General features: G+C 43.8%; 1 protein-coding gene across 10 annotated transcripts in view; it reads right to left on the reverse strand.

Annotated features, from left to right (window-relative positions):
* Window positions 1-25,743, reverse strand: part of LOC135513920 (splicing regulator ARVCF-like) — a 411,972-nt gene that overhangs the window by 301,042 nt on the left and 85,187 nt on the right. For all 10 annotated transcript variants that reach the window (XM_064936936.1, XM_064936940.1, XM_064936939.1 and 7 more), the window contains exon 2: window positions 13,347-13,439. The gene's annotated coding sequence lies outside the window, so the exon portion shown is untranslated. The remainder of the gene's footprint in view (window positions 1-13,346; window positions 13,440-25,743) is intronic.

Below are 25,743 nucleotides of genomic sequence, written 5' to 3' on the forward strand. Positions count from 1 at the left end.
CAATACAGACACTACACCACCACAAGGGGCAGGACAATACAATACAGACACTCAATACCACCAATACAATGGGGCAGGACAATACAATACAGACACTCTACACCACCACAAGGGACAGGACAATACAATACAGGCACTCTACACCACCACAAGGGGCAGGACAATACAATACAGACACTCTACACCACCACAAGGGGCAGGACAATACATTACAGACACTCTACACCACCACAAGGGACAGGACAATACAATACAGACACTACACCACGACAAGGGGCAGGACAATACAATACAAACACTACATACCACAAGGGGCAGGACAATACAATACAGACACTACAATACAATACAGACACTCTACACCACCACAAGGGACAGGACAAGACAATACAGATACTCTACACCACCACAAGGGGCAGGACAATACAATACAGACACTCTACACCACCACAAGGGGCAGGACAATACAATACAGACACTCTACACCACCACAAGGGGCAGGACAATACAATACAGACACTCTACACCACCACAAGGGGCAGGACAATACAATACAGACACTCTACACCACCACCACAAGGGCAGGACAATACAATACAGACACTACACCACCACAAGGGGCAGGACAATACAATACAGACACTCTACACCACCACAAGGGGCAGGACAATACAATACAGACACTCTACACCACCACAATGGACAGGAAAATACAATACAGACACTCTACACCACCACAAGGGGCAGGACAATACAATACAGACACTACACCACGACAAGGGGCAGGACAATACAATACAAACACTACATACCACAAGGGGCAGGACAATACAATACAGACACTACAATACAATACAGACACTCTACACCACCACAAGGGACAGGACAAAACAATACAGACACTCTACACCACCACAAGGGACAGGACAAGACAATACAGATACTCTACACCACCACAAGGGGCAGGACAATACAATACAGACACTCTACACCACCACAAGGGGCAGGACAATACAATACAGACACTCTACACCACCACAAGGGGCAGGACAATACAATACAGACACTCTACACCACCACAAGGGGCAGGACAATACAATACAGACACTCTACACCACCACATGGGGCAGGACAATACAATACAGACACTACACCACCACAAGGGGCAGGACAATACAGACACTACACCACCACAAGGGGCAGGACAATACAATACAGACACTCTACACCACCACAATGGACAGGAAAATACAATACAGACACTCTACACCACCACAAGGGGCAGGACAATACAATACAGACACTACATCACGACAAGGGGCAGGACAATACAATACAAACACTACATACCACAAGGGGCAGGACAATACAATACAGACACTACAATACAATACAGACACTCTACACCACCACAAGGGACAGGACAAGACAATACAGACACTCTCCACCACCACAAGGGGCAGGACAATACAATACAGACACTACACCACCACAAGGGGCAGAACAATACAGACACTACACCACCACAAGGGGCAGGACAATACAATACAGACACTACACCACCACAAGGGGCAGGACAATACAGACACTACACCACCACAAGGGGCAGGACAATACAATCAGACACTCTACACCACCACAAGAGGACAATACAATACAGACACTCTACACCACCACAAGGGGCACTCTACACCACCACAAGGGGCAGGACAATACAATACAGACACTCTACACCACCACAAGGGGCAGGACAATACAGACACTACACCACCACAAGGGGCAGGACAATACAATACAGACACTACACACCACAAGGGGCAGGACAATACAATACAGACACTCTACACCACCACAAGGGGCAGGACAATACAGACACTCTACACCACCACAAGGGGCAGGACAATACATTACAGACACTCTACACCACCACAAGGGACAGGACAATACAATAGACACTCCACACCACCACAAGGGACAGGACAATACAATACAGACACTCTACACCACCACAAGGGGCAGGACAATACAATACAGACACTCTACACCACCACAAGGGACTGGACAATACAATACAGACACTCTACACCACCACAAGGGACTGGACAATACAATACAGACACTCTACACCACCAGAAGGGACAGGACAATACAATACAGACACTACACCACCACAAGGGACAGGACAATACAATACAGACACTACACCACCACAAGGGACAGGACAATACAATCGACACTCCACACCACCACAAGGGACAGGACAATACAATACAGACACTACACCACCACAAGGGGCAGGACAATACAATACAGACACTCTACACCACCACAAGGGGCAGGACAATACAATACAGACACTCTACACCACCACAAGGGGCAGGACAATACAATACAGACACTACACCACCACAAGGGGCAGGACAATACAATACAGACACTCTACACCACCACAAGGGACAGGACAAGACAATACAGACACTCTACACCACCACAAGGGGCAGGACAATACAATACAGACACTACACCACCACAAGGGGCAGGACAATACAATACAGACACTACACCACCACAAGGGACAGGACAATACAATACAGAATACTGTCCATAATGTAACAGCGCAATACAGCCACATAAACCACTAGAAGGACACAAACATTAAGACCAGGAAGATATAGCCTTTATATACACAGAATACACATATAACTATAAGATAAACAGCATACAACTTTATCCAACAATGATCAATATATGGCCCCAAAGACCTTAATCCACATGCGCTAGGTGGGGAAATGAGGCGGTAGACACTGAACTCTACAAACTCTCAATACCTCCTTTACAATGCAGTGCTCTGCCAGTGATACAGAGTGAAGGCATTTAAAGTGGCAAGTTTAGTGCACAGCAAATACACAGCGCCCTTGACTTTGATGCAGCAGAGACCTAATGACTTCACAGTTTATGAGCTGGGAAAGGAGAGAGCTGAGGAACTAACCGCAACTCAGCTGCTACAGTAGCCTAGTAAAACTAAACTCCACGATGTACTTCACATCAACAGAGTTGAGCAGCGACTAGTGTGTGCTGACATTGTCCCGTGTAATTGCATGCTATTCTTTGGGTGCTGAAAATGATAAGAACGCCATTTTTTGTTATTCCACAAGCTCGAGTCAGCCCACACTAGCCACCGCTCAATTCTGTTAATGTGAAGTACATTGTGGAGTTTAGTTTTACTTGGCTACTGCTGCCACTGCTACTGCTATAGGCCTAATGTGCTTTCCAAACCATGTATCTATAATGAATTAAACAGGACAAGGGAGACGGAACGGAGGGCATACGTGGCAGAGAAGTCAACTCACATTTAAATCAGTTGGCTCCATGCCATAATATCTGCTCTAGTCTGGCTCTATATTCAGTCTACTTTCTGTCTTCACTAAGGAACAGGCAATCTTCCACACTGGTAATGCTGCAGATGTCTCTTATCTCTTTTCACTCTCTAAGAGCATCTCTCTGTGTAGGTTGTTGTGGGAAATTACATGTTACAGGTGTCTGGCTCAACGAAGTGGAACTGAAAGCATCCGGATTCACACACAAACACTTTGGTAACTACGTTGATAGACCTAGTCATCAACCACAATAAAGGCACAGGTCTCCAAACAGGGTGCCAAGTGAAGACGGAAAAATGAATCTCACTTGCTGTCCATGATGATATACTTATTTATTAATAGTTTAGAAATAGTTTAATATTAATGCTTACTCATTCATTTTAAAAAGTGCTTCAGATATTTGCAATCTTTTGATAGTTGAATGACTGGTTTCCAATAGGGTGCCAAGGGGAGTCATAAAGAAGTTCCTCTCACTCGCTGTCCATTAACTTATTCAAGTGTTATTTTCCGAGGTCCACTAAGATGGTCTCCAAGTCACAAATGATAAACAGCAACCTCCATGTATTTCGGATTGCGTGTCAATCAAAAGGAGTTATAAACAATACTAAAAGAGTTCCTTGAATCCTGGGGACTGCATGACAATAAATCATTCAGAGACTCCAAGAGGGGTAACAATAATTCTCTCATGAAATTGTCCCCATTAATCACCCCCCAATGTTTTATGGGAAACAGCCTGCAAACGATGACACCAAAATAAATGTGGGTGCCTTCATATCTACACGTTTAAAAGAGATTAATTTAGAATCAATGATTAATTATTTTTGCAACAAGCAGTTGTGGCTCACAGGGCTGTGGGCCAGAGGTCTCTTCTTCTTTTAATGAAAACAAAATTGAACAGAATAGAGACTGTAGGTGGCAGAGAGGACCTGAGGCTATAGGCCTGTGACCTTGAGAGAGCTGAGCTTTCCATCCCAATGCCTGGATGTCTGCCTGGCAGGTACTGCCTCATTTTCTTCAAAGTTGGTTGTGAGCATATACTGTAGTTGAGATATGCTAACCTCAAATGTTTTCATAAATGTTAGGCGGCAGGTAGCCTTGTGGTTAGAGCATTGGGCCAGTAACCGAAGGGTGGCTTGATCGTAATCCCTGTGCGGACAAGGTAAACATCTGTGATTCTGCCCCTGAACAAGGCAGTTAACCCACTGTTCCTTAACCATCTCATTAAATAAAGGTTAAATAAAATAAAAAAAGGCCTAGAAGTTAAAAGTCTAATGCATTGCAGACCGTCAAATCTAACCCCTTATCTACACCAGTTAAAACTCCCTTGATCATTAGCATAGGGCCAATTACAAACTCTCAAATCCTAAGCTTATCTTCAGGTTGAGATTTAAAAGTATATGTGAGCTGTGGCAGATTTATGTATTTCAAACAGCGAGCGTAGCACTACTTAAAAGGGTCACCCGCATATATTGGATATTCATAAAGGGAAAGAAAATCTGCCTGTAAGATTACATTATGTATATCTGCCTGGAGCCATAAACAATATGAAGAAAGAACCCCTCTTAACAAGGTCTCTCACAATGACTAACAGCTGCTTCCATAAATAAAATGCAGCGCTAGGTAACAAGTGTATTGTGTATAGAAAGGTCACCCAGTGCTCCAGGTTGAGTTGCAGTGCAGACAGTGCAGTGTTTCTCCAGGAACCATTGACTTGACAAAGCGGCGATGCCTTGACCCTGCTTAAATGTCAATCTGTTGAAAAATACCTCCCCACAAATGGCTGTTCACACCTCCCAGCAGCCTGGAAAAATAATCCATTGTGAGGGATCAGTGGCAGCACAGGCTTGATAATTCACAGCTCAAATGGCAGAATAACAATGTTTGTGTTTGGAGTGAACTCAGATGGGCAGAGGTCGCACTGCACTGTACGGTGGCAGGAGGAGGAAGGGATTAATTATATACTGAACAAAATTTTGAAAGCAACATTTATAGTGTTGGGCCCATGTTTCATGAGCTGAAATAAGATCCCAGAAATGTTCCACACACACAAAATGTATCTCAAATGTTGTGCACAAATTTGTTTTACATCCCTGTTCGTGAGTATTTTTCCTTCGCCAAGAAGGGGGAATGTTGAGGAGTGTTATGTCTCTAATAAAGCCCTGTTGTGGGGAAAAACTCATTCTGATTGGCTGGGCCTGGCTCCCCAGTGGGTGGGCCTATGCCCTCCCAGTCCCACCCATGGATGCGCCCCTGCCCAGTCATGTGAAACCCATTGATTAGTGCCTAATTCCTTTATTTCAACTGACCGATTTCCAGTAACTCAGCAGAATCTTTGAAAATGTTGCATTTATATTTTTATTCAGTATAAAAACTCCACCTACATAGCAGCTTGATGTGAATAGAGAAGCAGAGAGGAAACTAGTTACAAACTGCAGGTGGGTTTACAGTATATGTCTCAAATGGCACACTGAATATGTAGTGCACTACTAGTGCATTATAATATAGTAGAGATACTCTGATAGGGAACAGGATGTCACTTGGGACACAGTCTGTATCTCGGATCGAGGACCAATACTCTCACTAACAAGATGTCAGAGTCTGGTCATCTTGTCATTTGTGAAGGTGGAGAGAGGAGCATTTTTAAAATCTCTTGCAGAGCAGAACAGTCTTTACATCTCTCTCCTCCGGCACCAAGCAAACCCAGAGCCCCGATGCTGATATGCTCATCCAGTGCTAGGCCATAACTCCTGGGAGAGATACGAGATTCTGTTCTAGTGATGGACTACCTCCCTCCATCAGTATGGTGTGAACGATCCAGCCAGGACAGTCAGCTATTCCTTCTCTAGCTTGACAAAAAGATATGTCAGAATAAACAAAGTCAGCTGTGTCCTCTCTGGTTACCTTTCATACACTTTTGCCATTCAGTCCATGCCAGCTGAAAAGCCTATACTCCTGACCTGCAAGCCGATACTTCATTTCATAATTGGTTAAAATAGTTAGGGTTAAGGTAAGGAGGTCATTGTAAATAATAATTTATTCTTAGCTGACTTGCCTACTTAAATAAAGGTTACACATTTTAAAAAAGGGTCAGTGTAAGATTTTGGTTAGTTGTTTTGGAGGTCAGCAGTGTCCTTATAGCCTCTCCCATGCCAAAAAGCCACAACTGACCACCTTGAGCAGCCAGACTCAAGATTCACTTTAATTACTTGACAACATCTAGACCTCAGTGTACCGGTAAATCAACGGCTAAAGAGACTCGACTGTGGAAGAGCGAGAGCGAGAAATAGGCTAAAGTATTGCACCCTGCAATAAATAGGTTCAAGCTTAGTGCAGAGCTCCTAGGCAACCAACATCAAGGCTGCAATATGTTAGTCAGGTGGAAACAGAACTGTTCTACTTTCATTCAGACCAGGGACATCACCACTGAGAAATAGAAGGAAGCCCACAACAACTAAAGTCAAACTGTCACAGACAATAATAAAGAAAACATTATTTCAACATAATTCATTTATATTACTAAACTTTTAACCAGAACCCCCACTATTCACTGAAGATAAAGGATGTTCCTTAATAACAAACTAGTATGCCTACTGTAAATTTGAATACATTTTAAATTATGAGTGTAGTTGGTTAAGCCGCAGAAAAAAAGAGCAATCCACCCACTAGCCATGATTGGCTGTGATAACGAGTGGGCTGGAGTTCTGATTGGTCTGCCATGTAGCACGCTTCTGTCTATAACATGAGCTGGTCAGTATGTGTAGGTTATCCTTTCTAACACGTAAAAAATATATCAACTAGTAGAACTGCATAAGTGTTGCTCTCCACTTTCTGGAGGACTGAGTTTTGAATTAGAGTATGATAGCCAAGGAGATGGGAGAGAATTCTGCATTTTGATTTCAAATGCAGTGGCTTGCGAAATTATTCACCCCCTTCACATTTTTCCTATTTAGTTGCCTTACGACCTGGAATCAAAATGGATTTTTGGGGGGGTTGTATCATTTGATTTACACAACATGCCTACCACTTTGAAGATGCAATATATTTCTTATTGTGAAACAAACAAGAAAAGACAACAACAAAAAACAGAAAACTTGAGCCACCCTTTTCAGCAATTACAGCTGCAAGTTTCTTGGGGTATGTCTCTATAAGCTTGGTACATCTAGCCACTGGGATTTTTGCCCATTCTTCAAGGCAAAACTGCTCCTGCTACTTCAAGTTGGATGGGTTCTGCTGATGTACAGCAATATTTAAGTCATACCACAGATTTTCAATTGGATTGAGGTCTGGGCGTTGACGAAGCCATTCCAAGACATTTAACTGTTTCCCCTTAAAACACTCGAGTGTTGCTTTAGCAGTATGCTTTAGGTCATTGTCCTGCTGGAAGGTGAACTTCTGTCCCTGTCTCTTGAAGAATGAAACAGGTTTCCCTCAAGAATTTCCCTGTATGTATTACCATGCAGCATTCCTTCAATTCCGACCAGTTTCCCAGTCCCTGCCGATGAAAAACATCCCACAGCATGATGGTGCCACCACCATGCTTCACTGTGGAGATGGCATTCTCGAGGTGATGAGGTGTTGGGTTTTCCTTGATGGCCAAAAAGCAACATTTTTGTCTCATCTGACCAGAGTACCTTCTCCCATATGTTTGGGGAGTCTCCCACATGCCTTTTGGCGAACACCAAACCCATTGCTTAGTGGTGTTGCAGACTGGGGCCTTTCAGAACATGTGTACATCTACTGAGATCATGTGACAGATAATGTGACACTTAAATTGCACACAGGTGGACTTTAACTAATTATGTGACTTCTGAAGGTAATTGGTTGCACCAGATCGTATTTAGGGGCTTCATAGCAAAGGGAGTGAATACATATGCACACACCACGTTTCCGTGTTTTATTTTAAATCATTTTTTGAAACAAGCAGTTTTTTTCATTTCACTTTACCAATTTGGACTATTATGTGTATGTCCATTACATGAAATCGCCCAAAAAATCCAATTAAATTACAGGTTGTAATGCAACAAAATAGAAAAAAAGCCAAGTGGGATGAATACTTTTGCAAGGCACTGTATGCAGGCAGAGTCGAAAAGAGAACACACAGAAGACTGTTGTATAAAACACCTGTCTCCGGATTACATATTCAAACTAAGGGCAACTATGACATCCATGACAGAGAGAGAAGCGTCCATCCACGTATACAGGTAAGATAGTCGAGCTAGCTAAATGTTCAGATATCACACATTTCAAATTTTGTCAAAGTAATTTTCATTTCAAGTTAAAGTGTACTGTTAGCTAGCGAGCTAACGTTAGCTGGCTGGCTTGCTAGCTCACATTACGTGTTTGATCCGTGTAGTTATATTATTTGTATCTCAGAGCCATTTGCATTGATAGTTATAGCCTAATTTCAGCTTGCTAACATTTAACCTGGTTGTTTAGCTACCTGCAGATTCATGCAGGGTAGTAATGTTATGAGTTGGGATTATGGTTCATTGTTTAGTTAGCTAGCTACATGTCTAACAAAAGACTCCACTATGCAAGTAACCATTTAATAGAATGTTCATAAGGTCACTGCGACAACTGGCAATAGACGTAGCTGGTAAATTTGCTCTGGGTCTCGTCTGAGTGTGCCAGAGTGCAGAATAACTGACACATTTCTGAACTCTCAACACCTGTTGAATATGGCCGGTGTCAGTAAACATCGGGAAAAAAGCACAATTAAATTGCTGCAGTTGCTGTCACCAATGCTCTGGATAACATAAAAACAGCCTGACCTGATCTGCTAGGGCTAGTAAAATGGTCAGAGTGAGGTGTTCTCTCATTTGTGTCTGGAAGTAGCTAGCAAGCTAGCCAACATTAGCCAGTTAACTTGGGTGCTTGACTGCTGTTAGGTCAGAATGCTCAGATCAAACCTATTCCCCGTCCAGTGTGCGTTCTGAATGCTCCGCGAGCGACACTCTCATAATTTACGAACGGACAATCTGACAACGCTCTGAGTTTATGAACACCCAGAACGCACTCTGAGCACACTCTGGCACTCCAGATAAAATTTACGAACACACCCGTAGTATAAACCAGCCTAAAGTCCTGAAATCTTTGGTTGCTTAGTACATGGCCTCACATGTGAATTAAGAGATGGGTGGGGCTAAGGCTTTAGAGGTTGTGAATGATACTGAATGGGTGTAGACAAAGAAGAGCTCTCCAGTAGGTGTACCAAAACATTAAAGAGAATTTTCTCAAAAGTGAGGTTACAAGTTTATCAATCTTCAAAGAAACATTACTATCCCATTGTTCCTCAAATGTAGTGTATACCATTTTCTAGCCCGGAGTCTCTACTTTTATCCAATGTAAACAACACAATTTAAAATTTTGCTACATAAGACCGAATCAAACCGGTCGGTCACATACAGTGGCTTGAGAAAGTATTCACGCCCCTTGGCATTTTTCACATTTTGTTGCCTTACAACCTGGAATTAAAATTGCTTTTTGGGGGGTTTGTATCATTTGATTTACACAACATGCCTACCACTTTAAAGATGCGACTTATATTTTTTTGTGAAACAAACAAGAAATAATACCCATTTTTTAAAAACTTGAGCGTGCATAACTAATCACCCCCTAAGTCAATACTTTGTAGAGACACCTTTTTCAGCAATTACAGCTGCAAGTCACTTGGAGTATGTCTCTATAAACTTGGCACTTCTAGCCACTGGGATTTTTGCCCATTCTTCAAGGCAAAACTGCTCCAGGGATGGTTATTTCGGGGTGATGAGAGGTGTTGGATTTGCGCCAAACATAGCATTTTCCTTGATGGCCAAAAAGCTTCATTTTAGTCTCTTCTAACCAGAGTACCTTCTTCCATTTGTTTGGGGAGTCTCCCACATGCCTTTTGATGAACACCAAATGTGTTTGCTTTTCTTTCTTTAAGCAATTGATTTTTTTCTGGCCACTCTTCTGTAAAGCCCAACTCTGTGGAGTGTATGACTTAGTGGTCCTATGGACAGATACTCCAATCTCCACCGTGGAGCTTTGCAGCTCCTTCAGGGTTCTCTTTGGTCTCTTTGTTGCCTCTGATTAATGCCCTCCTTGCCTGGTACATGTGTTTTGGTGGGCGACCCTCTCTTGGCAGGTTTGTTGTGGTGACATATTCTTTCAATTTTTTAATAATGGATTTAATAGTGCTCCGTGGGATGTTAAAAGTTTCTGATATTTTTTTATAACCTAACCCTGATCTGTACCTCTCCACAACTTTGTCCCTGACCTGCTTTGAGAGCTCCTTGGTCTTCATAGTGCTGCTTGCTTGGTGGTGCTCCTTGCTTAGTGGTGTTGCAGACTCAGGGGCCTTTCAAAACAGGTGTATATCTACTGAGATCATGTGACAGATCATGTGACACTCAAAATTCACACAGGTGGACTTTATTTCACTAATTATGTGACTTCTGAAGGTAATTGGTTGCACCAGATCTTATTTAGGGGCTTCATATCAAATGGGCTGAATACACATGCACGCACCACTCTCCCGTGTTTAATCTTTTTTAAATTTCACTTCACAAATTGACTATTTTGTGTATGTCCATTACATGAAAACCAAATAAAAATGTAAATTACAGGTTGTAATGCAATAAAATAGGAAAGATTCCAAGGGGGGTGAATACTTTTGCAAGGCACTGTATCTTGATTAGATAAGTATTCAACCCCCTGAATCAATATATGATAAAATCCCCTTTGGCAGCGATTACAGTCTCTAAGAAATTTCCATACCTGTATTGTACAATATTTGCCCAATATATTTTTTTTAGTCTTCAAGCTCTGTCAAGTTAGTTGTTGATCATTGCTAGACAGAATTTTAAAGTCTGCCATAGAGTTTCAAGCTGATTTAGGTCAAAACTGTAACTCGGCCACATTCACATTCCATGTGGTCTTGGTAAGCAACTCCAGTGTATATTTGGCCTTGTTGTTTTCCGTAATTGTCCTGCTGAAAGGTGAATTCGTCTCCCAGTGTCTGGTGGAAATCAGACTGAACCAATTGTTCCTCTTTCCACTTAGCTATATTTTTAGATCAGTACAGTATAAGAAAACCAGTCTGTTTTTCCATCTGATATAATTGGAAAAGTAATATGAGGGCACGCTAAACCCAAAGACATGGGATGCATCGCAAATAGCACCCTATTCCCATATAGTGCACTACTTTTGATGAGGGCCATCAAAAGTAGTGCACTATAATATAGTAGAGATACTCTGATTGGGAACAGGATGTCATTTGGGACACAGTCTATCTCGGATCGAGGACCAATACTCTCACTAACAAGATGTCAGTGTCTGGCCATCTTGTCATTTGTGAAGGTGGAGAGAGGAGCATTTTTCATCTCTCTCCTCCGGCACCAAGCAAGCCCAGAGCCCCGATGCTGATATGCTCATCCAGTGCTAGGCCATAACTCCTGGGAGAGATACGAGATTCTGTTCTAGTGATGGACTACCTCCCTCCATCAGTATGGTGTGAACGATCCAGCCAGGACAGTCAGCTATTCCTTCTCTAGCTTGACAAAAAGATATGTCAGAATAAACAAAGTCATCTGTGTCCTCTCTGGTTACCTTTCATACACTTTTGCCATTCAGTCCATGCCAGCTGAAAAGCCTATACACCTGACCTGCAAGCCGATATTTCATTTCAGACTTGGTTAAAATTGGGTTAAGGTACGGGTCAGTGTAAGATTTTGGTTAGTTGTTTTGGAGGTCAGCAGTGTCCTTATAGCCTCTCCCATGCCAAAAAGCCACAACTGACCACCTTGAGCAGCCAGACTCAAGATTCACTTTAATTACTTGACAACATCTAGACCTCAGTGTACCGGTAAATCAACGGCTAAAGAGACTCGACTGTGGAAGAGCGAGAGCGAGAAATAGGCTAAAGTATTGCACCCTGCAATAAATAGGTTCAAGCTTAGTGCAGAGCTCCTAGGCAACCAACATCAAGGCTGCAATATGTTAGTCAGGTGGAAACAGAACTGTTCTACTTTCATTCAGACCAGGGACATCACCACTGAGAAATAGAAGGAAGCCCACAACAACAACTAAAGTCAAACTGTCACAGACAATAATAAAGACCAGGGACATAACATGCAGATAAAGGATGGGTCCTGATTGCTACTGGGTCAGTGATGATTGTTATTAGCCTCGGCCTACATTAGATGGGTTTACAGAATTTACTCACGATTGTTCAACAGATTAGCACAGGCTCATTGGTGCCTGATAAAGTGAAAAGGCTTGTTCCACATTGCATTCATTAGTGAATAGGCACACTTAAACCCAGGCTTGAAAATGTTGAAGGCTATTCAGGGGAGCTTGAGCAACCCTATTATATTTCAGAATGTAAGGTTGAAATGTTTTAATCATTGTAAATTACCATTCCGAGTGGATTGATTTTTGATATCTATTGATTTTCAGAGTATGCCTTAACACAGACCCATGCATCTTGGCCCACCGGTGATTCACTTTAGCTAATCTAATTCTGTGAGGGAAATATTTATTGTTGTTGCGTTTTAAATGCTGTTCCATTTCCAAGCCGTTCCACTCTGATCTATCCTATATGTTAATCCATGTTTAGAAAACAACATTCATTAAATCAGGATCTCATATCGACACTGTACTTTTTACAACACTATCACTTCACTATATTAATAGATCAGTAGAGTATAAGAAGACCAGTCTGTTTTTCCATCTGATATAATTGGAAAGGGAATGAGAGGGCTAAACCCCAAGACATGGGCTGCATCTCAAATACCACCCTATTCCCTATGTAGTGCACTACTTTTGATCAGGGCTGTCAAAAGTAGTGCACTATACAGGGATAGGGTACCATGTTTAGATGCATCCATAGAACAGCTGTGCAATCAGACCAGACACTACAGCCTGTGATACATCTACAGGTGAGGTTAGGCCTACATCAGGGCACTTAGGAAATGGGGATGGACTCACCTTTGGCTGAAGAGAAAGACCCATAAAAACTTCAGCGCAGGTGGACATTTATCAGAGGGCCACTGCAACTGTGCTGCTACACCTGCAAGACACCTGCAAGACAAAACAAGATATCATTTTTAGGCTGCTCGCTTCATCAGATATAATAGGTCCAGTAAATTGGCAAAATGAATCTACCTTCCATACTAGAAATATAATAATATGGTCAAAATAACACATTGTGCCGTTCTAGACCTCTGCAAGCTCTGACCCAACTTCTCTTTGATTACTGCGTTGTTGGGTTTCGAGCTTGCAAGAAAGGCATTTCACTGTACATGTGACATTAAAACTTGAAACTTAAACTAGGTCATTATACAACTGATATGCCAAGATAAATGATTCTAAAACATGGTTTGATTGGTTGGCTGCTAAACCCAGTAAGGCAGTTCTCCCATGTCTTTTCACACCGGCCTAATTCATTCCAACAACCCAGTTGACCTTTGGCCCGTCTTAGTCACCAAAGAAGATATTTATATCAAAGATATGGGATTTTATATACTTGTAGGTAATAGACATACACCTAAGAGACAATGACGCTCCAGCCTTAAAAGAGACGGACCTTTAAAAAAGACATCTCATTCAATACAGTGAAATGTCAACCAAGACTTAGTCCCAGTAGATCTGAGACTAGACTGGTGACCTTTACCCTCTCTATGGGCTTCCTCTTCGCCACGGCTCCACACACACACACACACACACACACACACACACACACACACACACAGAATACATTGTGGATACACACAGTGGTGGTGTGGTGAGTCACTGACAGTCTGAGCAGGACAATAAAAGAGCACTATTAGGGCTGTGAACGAGGCAAGTAGTGCATGGAGACTATATTGTATATGACAGGAAACACTGTTGGATCTGCTGTCCTGCGATGTTAAGAGGAAGAGGGCAGAACGATGCTGACTGTGAGAGGACAGGACCTCCAGCTGAACACCCGCCATCGCCCCCTCTCTTTTCTATTATCACCCTTAGTGTCTCTGTCTTTCCCCTTCCCCTCTCCCTCAGTCTTTCCCATCTCCCGCAGTCTTTCCCATCTCTCTCTCTTTCCCCTCTCCCTCAGTCATTCCCCCCTCTCTCTCTGTTTCTTTCGCCTCTCTCTCTCCGTGTCTTTCCCCCCTCTCTCTGTGTCTTTCCCCCCTCTCTCTGTGTCTTTCCCCCCTCTCTCTGTGTCTTCCCCCTCTCCCTCAGTATTTTCCCTCTCCCTCTGTCTTTCCCCCTCTCTCTCTCTGTCTTCTCTCTCTGTCTTTCCCCTCTCTCTGTCTTTCCCCTCTCTCTCTGTCTTTCCCCTCTCTCTCTGTCTTTCCCCTCTCTCTCTGTCTTTCCCCCCTCTCTCTGTCTTTCCCCCCTCTCTCTGTCTTTCCCCCTCTCTCTCTCTGTCTTTCCCCCTCTCTCTCTCTGTCTTTCCCCCTCTCTCTCTCTGTCTTTCCCCCTCTCTCTCTCTGTCTTTCCCCCTCTCGCTCTGTCTACCCCCTCTCTCTCTGTCTACCCCCCTCTCTCTGTCTACCCCCCCTCTCTGTGTCTACCCCCCTTTCGTCTCTCTCTCTCCCCCCCTCCCTCTCTGTCTTTCCCCTCCCTCCCTCTCTGTCTTTCCCCTCTCTCTCTCTCTCTTTCCCCGTCTTGTCTTCTCCCCGCTCTCTGTCTTCTCCCCGCTCTCTGTCTTCTCCCCGCTCTCTGTCTTCTCCCCGCTCTGTCTGTCTTTCCCCGCTCTCTTTCCCCGCTCTTTCTCTCTCTCTTCCCCCTCTCTCTCTCTCTTCCCCCTCGCTCTCTCTCTTCCCCCTTGCTCTCTCTCTCTCTGTTTTCCCCCCTCTCTCTGTCTTTCCCCCCTTTCTCTCTCTCTGTCTTTCCCCTCTCTCTCTGTCTCTCCCCCTCTGTCTTTCCCCTCCTCTCTCTCTCTCCCCCTCTGTCTTTCCCCTCCTCTCCTCTCTCTCTCTCTCTCTGTCTTTCCCCCTCTGTCTTCCCCCCTCTCTCTGTCTTTCCCCCTCTCTCTTCCCCCTCTCTCTCTCTCTATTTGTCTTTCCCCCCTCTCTCTCTCCTCCCCCTCTGTTTCCCCCTCCCTCTGTCTTCCCCCTCTCTGTCTTCCCCCTCTCTCTCTCTGTCTTTCCCCCTTCTCTCTGTCTTTCCCCCTCTCTCTCTCTGTCTTTCCCCCTTCTCTCTGTCTTTCCCCCTCTCTCTCTCTCTGTCTTTCCCCCTTCTCTCTGTCTTTCCTCCTCTCTCTCTCTGTCTTCCCCCTCTCTCTCTCTGTCTTCCCCCCCTTCTCTCTGTCTTTCCCCCTTCTCTCTGTCTTTCCCCCTCTCTCTCTCTGTCTTTCCCCCTCTCTCTCTCTGTCTTTCCCCCTCTCTCTCTCTCTGTCTTTCCCCCTCTCTCTCTTTCCCCCTCTCTCTCTTTCCCCCTCTCTCTCTCTGTCTTTCCCCCTCTTTCTCTCTTTCCCCCCTCTCTCTCTTCCCCCCCCCTCTCTCTCTGTCTTCTTCCCCCTCTCTCTGTCTTCTTCCCTCCTCTCTCTGTCTTCTTCCCCCTCCTCTCTCTCTTCCCCCTCCTCTCTCTCTTCCCCCTCCTCTCTCTCTCTCCTCTCCCCCCCCTCCTCTCTCTTCCCCCTCTCTCTATTCCCCCTCTCTCTATTCCCCCTCCTCTCTCTATTCCCCCTCCTCTCTCTATTCCCCCTCCTCTCTGTCTTTCCCCCCTCCTCTCTGTCTTTCCCCCTCCTCTCTGTCTTTCCCCCTCTCTCTGTGTGTGTTTCCCCCCCTCTCTGTGTGTTTTCCCCCCCCTCTCTGTGTGTTTTTCCCCCTCTCTCTGTCTTTCCCCCCTCCCTCTGTCTTTCCCCCTCTCTCTCTCTTCTCCCTCTGTCTTTCCTCCCTCTGTCTTTCCCCCTCTCTGTCTTCTTCCCCCTCTCTCTGTCTTCTTCCTCCCTCTCTCTCTGTCTTCTTCCCCCTCTCTCTCTGTCTTCTTCCCCCTCTCTCTCTGTCTGTTTTCCCCCTCTCTCTCGGTCTGTTTTCCCCCTCCCTCTCGGTCTGTTTTCCCCCTCCCTCTCACTCTTTCTCTCTCTTCCCCCTCTCTCTCTTCCCCCTCTCTCTCTCTGTCCTTCCCCCTCTCTCTCTCTGTCTTCCCCCTCTCTCTCTCTGTCTTCCCCCTCTCTCTCTCTGTCTTCCCCCTCTCTCTCTCTGTCTTCCCCCTCTCTCTCTCTGTCTTCCCCCTCTCTCTCTCTCTGTGTCTTTCCCCCTCTCTCTCTCTGTCTTTCCCCCCCTCTCTCTATTCCCCCTCATCTCTCTATTCCCCCTCCTCTGTCTTCCCCCTCTCTCTGTGTGTGTTTCCCCCCCCTCTGTCTTTCCCCCTCTCTCTGTGTGTTTTCCCCCTCTCTGTCTTCTCCCCCTCTGTCTTCTTCCCCCCCTCTCTCTGTCTTCTTCCCCCTCTCTGTCTTCTTCCCCCCCTCTCTGTCTTCTTCCCCCTCTCTCTGTCTTCTTCCCCCTCTCTCTCTGTCTTCTTCCCCCTCTCTCTCTCTGTCTTCTTCCCCCCCTCTCTCTGTTTTCCCCCTCCAACTCTCTCTCCCTCTCTCTCTCCCCCTCTCTTTCCCCCTCTCTCTCTTTCCCCCTCTCTCTTTCCCCCTCTCTCTCTTTCCCCCTCTCTCTCTTCCCCCTGTCTTTCCCCACCTCTCTCTCTGTCTTTCCCCCCCTCTCTCTCTCTGTCTTTCCCGCCCTCTCTCTCTCTCTGTCTTTCCCGCCCTCTCTCTCTCTCCGTCTCTCCCCCCCTCTCTCTCTCGTCTTTCCCCCTCTCTCTCTCCGTCTTTCCCCCTCTCTCTCTCTGTCTTTCCCCCTCTCTCTCTCCGTCTTTCCCCCTCTCTCTCTCCGTCTTTCCCCCTCTCTCTCTCTGTCTTTCCCCCTCTCTCTCTCCGTCTTTCCCCCTCTCTCTCTCTCGTCTTTCCCCCTCTCTCTCTCTCTGTCTTTCCCCCTCTCTCTCTCTCGTCTTTCCCCCTCTCTCTCTCCGTCTTTCCCCCTCTCTCTCTCCGTCTTTCCCCCTCTCTCTCTCTGTCTTTCCCCCCTCTATCTCTGTCTCTCCTGTCTTTCCCCCTCTCTCTCTCTGTCTTTCCCCCTCTCTCTCTTGTCTTTCCCCCTCTCTCTCTGTCTCTTCCCCCTCTCTCTCTCTGGTCTTTCCCTCCCCTCTCGGTCTTTCCCCCCTCTCTCTCGTCTTTCCCCCTCTCTCTCTCTGTCTTCTCTCTCTGTCTTTCGCCTCTCTCTCTGTCTTCTCTCTCTGTCTTTCGCTCTCTCTCTCTCGTCTTCTCTCTCTGTCTTCTCGGTCTTTCTCTCTCTCTGTCTCTCTCGGTCTTTCGTCTTCCCCCCTCTCTCGGTCTTTCGTCTCTCTCTCTCTCTCTCTCTCTCGGTCGGTCTTTCGTCTCTCTCTCTCTGTCTTTCGTCTCTCTCTCTCTGTCTTTCGTCTCTCTCTCTCTGTCTTTCGTCTCTCTCTCTCTGTCTTTCGTCTCTCTCTCTCTGTCTTTCGTCTCTCTCTCTCTGTCTTTCGTCTCTCTCTCTCTCTCTCTGTCTTTGTCTCTCTCTCTCTCTCTCGTCTTTCGTCTCTCTCTCTCTCTCGGTCTTTCGTCTCTCTCTCTCTCGGTCTTTCGTCTCTCTCTCTCTCTGTCTCTTCCTCTCTCTCTCTCTCGGTCTTTCTCTCTCTCTCTCTCGGTCTTTCGTCTCTCTCTCTCTCTCTCTCTCTCTCTCTCTCTCTCTCTCTCTCTCTCTCTCTCTCTCTCTCTGTCTCTCTCTCTCTCTCTCTCTCGGTCTTTCGTCTCTCTCTCTCTCTCGGTCTTTCGTCTCTCTCTCTCTCTCTCGGTCTTTCGTCTCTCTCTCTCTCTCTCGGTCTTTCGTCTCTCTCTCTCTCTCGGTCTTTCGTCTCTCTCTCTCTCTCTCTCGGTCTCTCTCTCTCTCTCTCTCGGTCTCTCTCTCGGTCTTTCGTCTCTCTCTCTCTCTCTCTCTCTCGGTCTTTCGTCTCTCTCTCTCTCTCTCTCTCGGTCTTTCGTCTCTCTCTCTCTCGGCCTTTCGTCTCTCTCTCTCTCTCTCTCTCTCTTCGCCTCTCTCTCTCTCTCGGTCTTTCGTCTCTCTCTCTCTCTCTCTCTCTCTGTCTTTCGTCTCTCTCTCTCTCTCTCTCGGTCTTTCGTCTCTCTCGCTCGCTCGCTCTCTCTCTCGCTCTCTCTTTCGCCTCTCTCTCTCTCTCGGTCTTTCGTCTCTCTCTCGGTCTTTCGTCTCTCTCTCTCGGTCTTTCGTCTCTCTCTCTCGGTCTTTCGTCTCTCTCTCTCGGTCTTTCGTCTCTCTCTCTCTCTCTCGGTCTTTTGTCTCTCTCGCTTTCGTCTCTCTCTCTCTCTCTCTCTCTCTCTCTCTCTCAAATTTCAAATTCAAATTCAAGCTGCTTTATTGGCATGAAAAACATTGTGTCAATATTGCCAAAGCAACAATGTATACAATATACATTGTAACAAAATTCTAAATGATAGCAAATATAAAATATAAAAGTGTAGTAAATAATAATACAAAATTAAATATAAAAATAATAATAATTACAGTAATAACAATAATAGCAATAACAATTAAGTTACTGCTTACTATGCAGATGTTATTATTCAGTGTCCCTCAGGCTATGGCAGGAAAATACATATTTGGCTGCAAGAGGAGCCATTGCTCCTTCGCCCATGAGTATTCTTAGTTTTTCCTCTGGGTTCAATTTGTAAAAATTTGGAATATGTTTAGTAATTTCTGTGAATAATGAATCTCTTTGTGAGGAATATTTATCACAGTAAAGGAGAAAGTGCATCTCTGTCTCTACCTCCCCTGTTATGCAGTGACCACATACACGCTCCTCTTTGGGTAGCCATGTCTTTTTATGTCTGCCGGTTTCTATTGCCAATCGGTGGTCACTCAGCCTGTACTTGGTAAGGATCTGTCTCTGCTTCGTATCTCTGACAGAGTAGAGATAATCAGCCAATTCATATTCTCTGTTTAGGGTCAGATAGCAATTTAGTCGGCTTTGGGATTTTGTTTCATTTTTCCAATGTTGTAAATATGATTCCTTTGATTGGTTCATGATTTTGCTTATTGGAATTCTTTCTTTTGAAGCAGTGCTGGTGTCAGCTTGGTTGGTGAGGTCCAACACCAGCTGACTAAGAGGGCTCGTTTCTGGGCTCAGCTCTTGGGTTTGAAGTGATTTAAATTGCAGACTTGAATTTGGACTTGAATTCAGATGTAGCCAAAATTTTAATGATCTTTTCTGTATTTTCATTATTACTGGAAAACGGCCCAATTCTGCCCTACATGCATTAGTTGGTGTATTTCTCTGGACTTGTAGGATTTTCCGACAGAATTCTGCATGTAGGGCTTCAATTGGATGTTTGTCCCACATTTTAAAGTCCAGTTTATTGAGTGGCCCCCAAACCTCACTTCCATAAAGAGCTATTGGTAGGATTACACTGTCAAATATTTTAGTCCAAATTCTAATTGGGATGTTGATTTTGAATAATTTTATTTTTATTGCATACATTGCTCTGCGGGCTTTTTCTTTGAGTGCATTCACTGCCATATTAAAGTTTCCCGATGCAGATATGGTCAGACCAAGATAGGTGTAATTTTTTGTGTGTTCAATTAAGGTGTTGTTCAGGGTGAATTTATATTTGTGTTTCTGACATCTGGGTTTTTTTTTGGAAAATCATGATTTTAGTTTTTGGAAATTTACTGCCAGGGCCCAATTATGGCAATATTGCTCCAGAATATTAATTTTCTGTTGAAGACCTTCTTTGGTTGGTGATAGAAGTACCAAGTCATCAGCATATAGCAGGTATTTCACCTCTGTGTCAAATAGTGTGAGTCCTGGGGCTGGAGATTGGTCCAACATGTCTGCTAATTCATTGATATAAATGTTGAAAAGATTTGGACTCAAACTGCAGCCTTGTCTCACACCTCGACATTGTGAAAAAATTCTGTTATTTGGTTTTTGATTTTTATTGCACACTTGTTTTCTGTGTACATACATTTTATTAAGTCATATACCTTACCACCAAGCCCACTTTGTAGAATTTTGTAGAATAGCCCTTCGTGCCAAATCGAATCAAATGCTTTTTTAAAGTCAATAAAGCAAGCAAAGATTTTGCCCTCTTTTTTTTGGTGGACGTGTTTATTAATTAGTGTGTGTAAGGTGTATATATGGTCAGTAGTGCGATGGTTAGGGAGAAAGCCAATTTGACATTTACTTATTACATTTTTTTCTTGAAGAAAGGTTTGAATTCTTGAATTCAAAATGCTACAGAAAATCTTTCCCAAGTTACTGTTTACGCAAATTCCCCTGTAATTATTGGGGTCTGATTTGTCTCCACTTTTGTGGATAGGGGAGATGAGCCCCTGGTTCCAGACATCAGGGAAGCAGCCAGAAGTTAAAACCATGTTGAACAATTTAAGCACAGCATTTTGCAACTCAGGTGTGCTGTTTTTCAGCATTTCATTTCTGATGTTGTCTAGACCACAAGCCTTCTTTGATTTAATAGATTTTAGCTTTTCATTTAGTTCTTGTTGGGTTATTGGGTAATCTAATGGATTTTGGTTGTTTTTAATGACTGATTCAAGGATGTTCAATTTTTCTTTAATTTCTAATTGGTTCTGTTGCAAGTCTTTTTGTGGGATGTTTTTGTATAGATTATCAAAATAAGTTTTCCAAATTCCTACATCTTGTATTGCTAATTCTTGTGGCTTTGTTGTGCTTAAATTGTTCCACATGTCCCAGAACTGATTTTGGTCAATTGCGTTTTCAATTTCATCAAGTGTCCTGTTGGTATAATTAAATTTCTTGAGTTTCAGTGTTTGTTTATACTGTTTCAGAGTTTCAAAGTATTCATATCGTAGCTCTGGGTTGTTTTGCTGCTTATGTTTTTTGTTTGACATTTGTCTCAAGTGTTTTCTAATTGTTTTACATTCATTATCAAACCATTTGTCAGAAACATTTTGATTTTTGCTTCTGATGTTGCATTTCTTTGGTTTTCTCAAATTTGCTTTCGATGCTGCTTTTTGGAATATGCATTTGATGTTTTGAGTAGCTGAATTGACACCATCTTTATTGTTTTGGTACCGTGAGTTATTGAAAAACTGTATAGAGTTCATTATTTCATTTGAGTTCAATGCTTCAGTGAATCTCTGCACTGTTTGGAGCCCATCTGTATGATTGGTTTATGTTGTAGAGTTTATTGGGCTGTTTTTTTGAATGAATATTGCCGGTTAATTTCTTCAGAAACACGTTGATCTGACTGTGATCTGACAAGGGTGTCTGTGGTCTGACAGTGAATGCACTAATGGAAGAGGGGTCAATGTCAGTGATGGCATAATCGATTACACTTGTCCCAAGAGCTGAGCAGTAAGTAAACTGACCTAAAGAGTCCCCTCTGATTCTACCATTAAGCATGTACAGGCCTAAGGCTCGACAGAGATGTACTAACTCCTTTCCATTTTTGTTCAGTATTTGGTCAGGACTGTTTCTATTATTTATAATAGGGCTACTGTATAAGGACGGGTGTCCAAATATGTGATGGTTACCTCCCACATCAGTGTAGTCAGGCTCAGAACCTGTTCTTGCATTGAAATCTCCACAAAGAAGCACTTTACCCTGTGCCTGAAATGTAATGATTTCTGTCTGGAGATTGTCAAAAAACTGATCATCATAATATGATGAATCTGAAGGAGGAGCATAAGCTGCACATATGTATACATCATTGTCACAATAGATTGTACCTTTGTTAAGTTTTAGCCAAATGTGAGTGGTACCTTTTTCATTTCATCCAGCGCTAAGTCCCGCTTATGCCAAATGATGATTCCACCTGAGTCTCGGCCCCTTTTAACATGTTTATGTTTGATTGACGGTAGTAAACTTTCTCTATAGCCTGAGGGACACTGAGTATCTATGTCTCCACGACACCATGTTTCCAGTAGGATTATGATGTCCTTTCCCTTGATGTTTTTAAGCAATTCTGGATTTGTTGTTTTATAACCAAAATGTGAAGAGTATAGGCCCTGGATATTCCAAGAGCTGATACTTAATGATCTCATTTATAATAAGTGATATTCACTGGTTTGAGTAAAGTACATCGAAAAAAACAAATAAAAATAATACTATATATATATATATATATATATATACATATATATATATATATATATATATATATATATATATATATACATATATACATATACACATACACACATACACACATACATACACATACACACATATATATATATATATATATATATATACATACATACATACATACATATACACATACACATACATACATACACACACACATACACACACACACACACACACACACACACACACACACACACACACACACACACACACACACACACACACACACACACACACACACACACACACACACACACACACACACACACACACACACGCACACACACCATCACACAGAATTATTATTATAATACCGGTGTCAATAAAATTAAAAATAGTTGTAAACAAATTAATAAGAATGGAATAAGATTGCACATAAAATAAGTACAATGCAATCTGCAACCCTGTGTGTGTGTGTGTGTGTGTGTGTGTGTGTGTGTGTGCGTGCCCGTGTGTGAATTAAAGGGACTGTCTAGCTCAGTAGTCTGCATATTAGTTGCAGTAGTTGGCGCACCTCTCCTATCTCTGATTGTTCTAGGGGTCTTCTGCCAGAGGTTACCTCAGCATATGTAGGCTGATGATCTGACTGATACAAGGTGTGGACTGCGTCATGTGGTCTACTTCCCTGAAGGGCAGTGTTCTGTCCGACCCTGGAGTAGTGGTCAGAGCTGTGTTGTGATGGGCTGGGTCTAGTAGAGCTGTGTTGTGATGACCTGGGTCTAGTAGAGCTGTGTTGTGATGGGCTGGGTCTAGTAGAGCTATGTTGTGATGGGCCAGGTCTAGTAGAGCTGTGTTGTGATGGGATGGGTCTAGTCGTGCTGTCCTGAGGCGGGTCTGGTCTGGTAAATATGTGCTGTGGTTGGCCTGGTCTAGTATAGCTGTGCTGTAATAAGCTGTGTCTAGCTCTTTTCTCCTCGGGATAGTTGAGGTACTGTTGTTTCAGATGGTGGGGCGGGGGACCTTTGTTGCTGGGGTGATGGGTGTGTGGGTCCCTGCCAAGTGTTGCATCTTTTAGGTCCTTGGCAAAGGTTCTGATACTGTCCTGATCAAGATGTACATTATCATATAAGTGTTGACATGTCAGAGTGGGGTGGTGAGCCGTTCTGACGTTGAGCAGTGAGGCACAGTCCACAGTGATCTGTTGATTTATTTTGTCGATCAACTTTCCTGGGAAGTCTTTTCTTGGTAGGAGGGTGGACACAACTATATTGGTTGTAGGGAACATAGCCTGTGCCAGTTCTGCCACTCTTCTCACTGCCCCAGATACATTTTCACCTTTAGCATGAAGGTCGTTTGTGCCAGTGTGGATGATGATGTTGTCAGGGGTGTCAATCTTGGTCTGACTGAGTAGCTGCATTGCACTCTCAGCTGTAGGACACCAGAACTTATACACCTTGTGTCTAGGGAATAATCTTTCCTGGACTAAGAACTTCCCATTTGAATCAATTAGGATTGCAGTTGTGGGTGATTTTCTGGGTGGCGCAGACTGGGAGGCTGGTAAGTTGACCTGGGCTGGAGCAGATTGGGAGGCTGGTAGGTTGACCTGGGCTGGAGCAGGTTGGGAGGCTGGTAAATTGACCTGGGTTGGAGCAGACTGGGATGCTGGTAAGTTGACCTGGGCTGGAGCAGACTGGGATGCTGGTAAGTTGACCTGGGCTGGAGAAGACTGGGATGCTGGTAAGTTGACCTGGGCTGGAGCAGACTGGGATGCTGGTAAGTTGACCTGGGCTGGAGCAGACTGGGATGCTGGTAAGTTGACCTGGGCTGGAGCAGACTGGGAGGCTGGTAGGTTGACCTGGGCTGGAGCAGACTGGGAGGCTGGTAGGTTGACCTGGGCTGGAGCAGTGTCATCAGGCTGTGTGGTGAAGGCCATGCTGGTCTCAGGTTCTGATTGTGTTATGCCAAGCTGGTGGACATGTTCTCTAGATACAGAGGACACAATGACTCGCTGCCGGTTGAGGGTGTCAATGTACCTCTCTTTTTGTTCTAGCTCCTTTCTTGTTGTGCTCAGATGGTCTCTGAGGTCATCATTTGTCTGACTCAGCTTGTCCATTCTGCTTTCTAATTTAGCAATAGATGCTCTGCTCTCCTCCCTGAACTGTTTCATCTCTTCTTTGAGTTTCTGGATAGTGTCCTCCTCTTGAAGCTTGTTCTCTCTGAGTTCTATGACCTCTGCTTCGACTAGAGAGAGGGTGTCGTGGAAACGTTGCATAGCAGGTGTTCTTATTGAAATTGACATGTCCTTGACTCTGTCTGCTGCAGGTGAGGTAGGTAGAGGGACATTGAGGGCTTCCTGCTGGGTCACAGAGACCATTGGGGTCTGCTTTTCTCCATCTCCCTCCTTGACTTTTTCCTCAGTTTCTGAGATTATTTCAGCGTCTGCTTTTAGGGCAGCAAACCTATTCTCAAAAGCTTGGAGGCTTGAATCATTGCCTTGTATCAATACAGTTCCATTATTATATAAGTTTACTGTTTGATATGTGTTGCTCTGGTCAGCTTCTTCAAAAATGCTGATCTGACATCCTTGGCTGATGCCCCTCTTTTTTTGAGAAAGGAAAATGTTTACAAATAACCTTTTTCCATATGTTCCCTCGATTGGTATTAAAAATTAAATTTGCTCTTGTTTTGTAACTGGTAAGATCTGCAAACAGGCATTCATGGTTCTGTCCCATCAACAAACCTTTGAAACTTTTCTTAGCTTTCTCTGTTTGGATGTCTGGTGGGTAAACAATTTCCATAGCAACGCTGGTGATGTTTGCTACAATGTTGCAATAGAAGCAATGTTTCTTGTATTATGGTCTCTTGTTTCTTTAGAGGACTGTTTCACTTTGTTGTCCTTTTTCTTTTCCTTTTTCTTCTGTCCTTATTTTGTCCTTATTTTGTCTTCCTTTCTTCTGTTCTTTTTGTTATTCTTTGATAGCTTGCTAGCTTCTTCCAGGAGAGTCCCTAGCAACTGCTTAGCAACAAGTAAACAATTCAGCTAGCTAAGATAACTGTACAATTTTATGAAAAATAATTACTTTTTCAAAAGCCTGTCTTTTGGTTTGTTGCTTGTTTTGTCTTCTATTAGGTCTTGCGGTTTTCTTTTGATTTTTTTCGATGTACTTCACTCTAAAAACCATTTAAATCTCAATATATACAGGAGCTCATTTTTCAGCAGCTGCTCAATTTGGAACTCTCTCTC

The sequence above is a fragment of the Oncorhynchus masou genome, chromosome 25 (genome assembly GCF_036934945.1).
Source record: "Oncorhynchus masou masou isolate Uvic2021 chromosome 25, UVic_Omas_1.1, whole genome shotgun sequence".
Lineage (NCBI taxonomy): Eukaryota > Metazoa > Chordata > Actinopteri > Salmoniformes > Salmonidae > Oncorhynchus > Oncorhynchus masou.